Genomic DNA, 6110 nt, shown 5'->3' on the forward strand with positions numbered 1-6110 from the left:
CCATTCAGTCAAAGGTTCTTTAAAGAACCATCTCTTTCTTACCTTTTTATAATCTGAAGAACCTTCTTTCGCCTCAAAGAACCTTTTGTGAAACAGAAAGGTTCTTCAGATGTTAAAGGTTCTTTATGGAACCATTTAGACAAAAAGGTTCTTCTATGGCATCGTGAAGCACCTTTATTTTTAAGAGTGTATGGGTCAAAATTACATTTTTCTTTTATGCCAAAAATCATTAGGATATTAAGTAAAGATCATGTTCCATGAAGGTATTTTGTAAATTTCCTACCGTAAATATATCAAAACTTAATTTTTGATTAGTAATATGCATTGCTAAGGACTTCATTTGGACAACTTTAAAGGCGATTTTCTCAGTATTTAGATTTGTTTGCACCCTCAGATTCCAGATTTTCAAATAGTTGTATCTCGGCCAAATATTGTCCTATCCTAACAAACCATACATCAATGGAAAGCTTACAAGGTCACAAATGAACATTAACTAAGATTAATAAATGCTGTAGACGTGTTGTTCATTCTTAGTTCATGTTAACTAATGAACCTTATTGTAAAGTGTTACCATATGTATATGTACAACAATAATAAAAGATGCTAAAATGATTTTACACTTTGAATAGAATTTGATTGAAACCATGTATTATGTTCCACTTCCATATAAATGTACAAGCCAAGTGTTTTCTTATCCCACCAAAGCCACGTTTTACTCACTATTGGCACTTGGTAAGTGTTAACTCTGGACCCTGAGAGAAACAAAATCGATAACTCAATTAAGTGTCTGTCCTGAGCTATTAAATAGAACCCACTGAGCAGTAAAATTGCATTTTTGGAAGAGACAAATACCTCAAATGAGATATGAGAAAAGTAGAGCATGCAGGTGGGTTTTATGCAACTGTAAATAATTTATTAAGATAAATACATAGTATTTATTTTTTATTGATTGATTTTTTGGAATCCACTGTATCTAGGCTACAACAATACATTACTAATGTAGATCTTTTTATGACCCAAACAGCACACACAATGGGCTGTAACAAATATTACACATGGTCATCAACGTGACAGGTACCAGCACAAATAGCACATACTGAATAAGGAACCGGTTATGCAACAAGCTGGTCTTGTTTGTAGACCGGGTGCGATAATGGATAATGTTGTGCATTGTTTGTTTACAGAGAAGACTAGACAAGAAGAGATGCCCTCAGGCAGGGGGAAAAAATCTGTAGAAATGTGAAACAAGAGAATGTTTTCTCATTGAAGTGGTGAGAAAAACAATTGAAAATTGTCAGAAACAAAGTTTGGCACAGGAGGGGAACATAAGACAGGTGGTGTAAATGGAATAACATGAGCCTCAAAGGGTTAGGAAGGAGAGAGAAGAAAGGGAAGGGAAAGAGGAAGGGGAAATGAGACATTCACTGCTAAATGAGTAGTTCACTGAAGTATGGCATAGTCTACCTGCTGGGCATGGAAATAAAGAAGGAGATAAAGTGGCTTATCTCAGGACTAACATTACTATACCGCAGGTCTGTTGCTGCAGGATTAACAGGGTTATATCTCTGGTTAGAGCAGACCGTAGCATCCTACTCTGTCTGGGACTTCATTGTCCAAAAGGAAGTCAATGAGATCTCCACAGATGCTGAGCATTTGCGCCTGAGCACCGACACACCTGACTGCTTTTACCAGTCTCTACAAATCAAAATCCAAAAGCATTTCATTTAGAGTTTAAGACAGGCAGACAAAAAAACAAACAATTTTTTTTGTGTGTGTTCTAAACAACGACATGTGGTTTGAAATCTGATTAAAATGATATTTTGAATGCATCTCAGTGTTTTTTTTCTACAATTTGGGAAGCAACACATATGTAACATCATCAAACATGCAATATTGTCAGAAGCTGTGTCCTCCAAATACACATTTTTGCTTATTTTATACTGAACTATGTGATGTTCACTATGTAGCAAATAAGTAAACAAACTCGCTAGATTGCTATATAATTCCAGCACCATATGTAAAAAGCAGCTCACAATCAAACAGTGTGTGGGCTGATTTGAAATTACAAGTAATAACAGTGACTCCTCAGGGTTCAGTCATTAGTGCAACTGTGACTTTTTCCATCATGCCGAATGCTTGAATTTCTCATCAACATCTGTACCTCATGCAAAACACAATGAACATGAAGCTCATTCAGAAGCAAGGAATTAATTTAATGCTGCTTATTTATAACAACACCCACATTAGTATCAATATCACTGAACCTGGAATAATGCAATTAGCAGAGCGAGACGAGAGAAGCAGCATTCTGATTCAGGGGTCCCCTATGCAGTGTTCACTGCTCCCTACTCACTGATATCATATATCTTATATCATGTAATACATTATATAATATTATATATAAATTAACATTATATACTAAATAATATATATTGAAACATTTTTTGTTAAGAAATTACTTAATAAATATTTTATAATTTAAATTAATATAAAATGTCATGAATATATTTTATAAAATATTAAATAAATTCAGCATACTCTAAACTCCTAAATTTAGTTATGCATGTCTGTTGCGATGAAAAAAAATAAGAAAATAAATAAATAAAAGTGAATTGGCTGTCAAGTCCACTTTTCAGGGTACCACTGGGCGACTGGACAGTACACAGAGAGAGAGACAGAAGAATATATCTGAGATCCTCGCAGGATGCTGACTCAAGTTCAGTCCTGTCCATACATTATTTGAGCGGATAGGAATAAAGTGTAGGCATGATTGAATGAGAAAAATATTGAATGTCTGCTCCTGGTGTGTGGCGTAAGGGTAATGTCCCTCCATATTTCTGTGAGCTTTATTGGCGGAACAGTAAAGCAGTGTCAGACCGATGCTGACTAGATCTTTTATATGCTGATCTCCACAGAGGCAATCCCCCATCTGCCCCCAAAATAGCAGCAGGGCCATCCATCATCCGGAGAAAAGGAAACTCTATCTTTATCCTGCACAGAAGCAGTGAAAAACAGCAAAAATCTGAATGTCCCAGCAATAGAGGAAAAGGTGTATGGGTGCAAAAAAAAAATTCAACACATATTTACCCACCTATCTACTCTATCTATCTATCTATCTATCTATCTATCTATCTATCTATCCATCTATCTATCTATTGCTGTGTTCAAAAGGGTGATCAAAGAAGGCTGTGAAAATAAATGTGCATTGTTTATCCATTTGATCTTTCATTCGAAAAGAAAAAAAGAAAAAAAAAAATCTTTAATTTCAATTTAAAAAAGTTAAATACCCCTAGAAATTCTTATAAGTAAAATATCTAGTATATTCTCATTATATCAAGTATATTCCCATTTATATTTGCATTTTTTTAGCACACCAGGATGATTAGGAACATTAAATTATCTAGCCATGGCTTCCTGTTTCACATAAATATAAATATGAGGGAACACAAAGGCCAAATTCTCTTAATCACCTATCACAATGAAAATTCCCATTTCCACCATCAGGACATTAATTAAGAATTTCCAATCAACAGGAAATGTTACAAATATGCCCGGAAAAGGATGTGTGTCTATTTTGTCTCAAAGCAAGGAGGAGAGTTTGAGTGGCCAAGACTCTCCAAGAATCACAGCTGGAGGACTGCAGAAAATAGTTGAGTCTTGGGGTTAGAAAGCAAAAAAAAAAAAATCCAACAGCTCCTACATCACCACATGTTGAAAAAAAAAATCAAGAAAAGAAAATGCTCTCCTCAGAAAAAAAAAAACAAAAAACATTAATTTGCTAGACACTAGTGGAACTTCAAACGGGACTGGGTTCTATGGTCAGAAGAAACTAAAAATTAGCTTTTTAAAAGCAAACACTCAAGAAGGGTATGGTGCACACAGTGATAAAAAGTACCCCATGTGTACAATTAAATATACTGCTGTATCTTTAATGTTGTGGGCCTATTTTTCTGCCGGAGGTCCTGGACATCTTGTTCAGATAGATGGCATCATGAATTCTATCAAATTCCCTGATGAAAAAAAATAAATAAAAAATCCTGACTGACTCTGCTAGAAATCTTATAATGGGCCAAGGTTGGATCTTCCTAAAGGACAATGAACCGAAATCAAACATCAAATTCAAAACAAAAATGGGTCACTGTGCACAAAGCCAAGCTTCTGCCATGGCCATCCCAGTCCTCTGACCTGAACCTTATAGAAAATGAGTGTGGTGAACTGAAGAGGAGAAGCAGCGACATGGAGCTGGGAATCGAAAGGGTCTGGAGTGATTCTGGATGAAGGAATAGTCTCTGATCTCTTGTCAGATGTTCTCCAAACTCATCAGGCATTCTAGGTGAAGACTCAAAGCTGTTGGCAAAAGGAGGTTGCAAAAAGTACTGAATAAAATGTTATGATTAATTGTGACAAATATGTATTAGAGAAAAACATTTATTTCATAATGAGATTTCCCCCCCATTTTAAATTCTTATTCTCCAATGAAAGGTTAGATTTTTGTAAAAAAAAATTTAATAAAAGACCAAAAGGATTAACGATGCAGATTTATTTTCACAACCTTCTTTGTTCATATTTACCAAGGGCATTAATAATTTTGAGCATAACGTCTCAGTTACACATGTAACCCTCGTTCCCTGAAGGAGGGAACGGAGACGTCACGTCGGTGACTGACGAATTAGACAGACCAATCCACTTCGAGCATAAACTAAACGAGCCAATGCACATTGGCATGCGATGATTGCATCCAGCTGCCGCTGATCATAGCGTGAGCATAAAAAGGCAGCTGGTTCAATGCATACCAGATGGTGGTGGAGGCATCCGTGTAAACCACAGCATGCCTGGAGACCTGTTCTAGGGGCACTCCTGCCTGGAGGAACAACGGTGGGAAGGTTTGGCGACAGGCCAGTGTAACTTGGACCCGGTGAGTGCCGCGCTGCCACGCCCACCTCGGGACTCAGCCATGAAGCCAGTGCTGGAGCGGTCTCATATGAAGCAGCCCCAGCGGCGTAACTGCTGCTGCAGCTGCCATATGCCCCAGTCACTTGAGCCCTACCCTCTCGGCGGCCCGGGAAAGCATAGCCGACATCTCTGGATCCGATTCAGGCCTTGCCACCATCTCCCGGAGGGCGGCAGCACAGCCGAATCTTCCTCTCCAGAGAGCTCTCCCTCCAATGCAGTGATCGACATCCGGTCGTCGGGAGGAGCACAGAAGGATACCGCTGGTACGCTCTTTGAAGAGGGACCAGCGCGTTCCTTTGGCGGCTCAACTGGTTGCAAAGCGCTAGAGGATCGATGGTCCCCCGAAGGGTTGGTTCCCTGAGGGGTTTGCCACCACTGTAACCCTCAGACCCCCCGTGCTACTGCCCGAAGTAGTCCACGCCTGGCTGGCGCCAGGACGAACACTAGATCGCGGCAGAGGCAACGGAGCTCCGCCCCCTGGAGGAAACGGAGCCTGGCCCGCAGCTCTGAGATGGTCATCTGTGCAACCCACTCGACAAAGGAACGACCACCGCTGAAGCGCCGTCCACCAACACAAAAAGCTGCCGAGAGCACGCTAGACTCGTCACACACGAAGCAGTTTGGTAGGAGCAGAACGATGTTGTCGCTTGGCTCCGAAGCGAAAAGCTGGTATGCGTTGCACCGGCTGCCTTTTTATGCTCACGCTGTGATCAGCGGCAGCTGGATGCAATCGTCGCATGCCAATGTGCATTGGCTCGTTTAGTTTACGCTCGAAGTGGATTGGTCACTCTAAGCGAGATCCCAATTCGTCGGTTACCGACGTGACTCGGAGTGACCGACTGAAAGGGAACTGGTAAGGGAATCTACCCACCCATCTATCTCTTCTATCTCTATGTTCTCTCAGTTCATAAACCCAACAAGCTTTTAAGATTTTTAAATCTTTTTTTTTTTTTTTTTCAAACATCTAAATGTGCTAGCCCTGTAAACTGAAACGACAGTCCTGGTTGGGAGTTTGTTATTAAATATGTGAAAGTAATTGTGACATATGACATATGGCTCATTAATTGGATGCAATCACCACTAATTAGACATAGACAGTATATACTAATATATATATATATATATATATATACACTGAACAAAATTATAAATGCAAC

The 6110-nt window shown here is 39.3% G+C and overlaps 1 protein-coding gene and 1 long non-coding RNA gene across 2 annotated transcripts in view; one reads left to right on the top strand and one right to left on the bottom strand.

Moving 5' to 3' along the window:
* Positions 1–6110, bottom strand: part of LOC107673905 (potassium voltage-gated channel subfamily KQT member 5-like) — a 133430-nt gene that overhangs the window by 49116 nt on the left and 78204 nt on the right. The gene's annotated exons all lie outside the window — the stretch shown is intronic.
* LOC107673906 (uncharacterized) overlaps positions 2858–6110 on the top strand; it is a 14577-nt gene continuing 11324 nt past the window's right edge. Inside the window, exon 1 of the long non-coding RNA XR_001632446.1 lies at positions 2858–2868. This is a non-coding gene — a long non-coding RNA (uncharacterized LOC107673906). The remainder of the gene's footprint in view (positions 2869–6110) is intronic.

This window comes from Sinocyclocheilus anshuiensis, unplaced genomic scaffold (assembly GCF_001515605.1).
Source record: "Sinocyclocheilus anshuiensis isolate Anshui unplaced genomic scaffold, SAMN03320099.WGS_v1.1 scaffold292, whole genome shotgun sequence".
Classification (NCBI taxonomy): Eukaryota; Metazoa; Chordata; class Actinopteri; order Cypriniformes; family Cyprinidae; genus Sinocyclocheilus; species Sinocyclocheilus anshuiensis.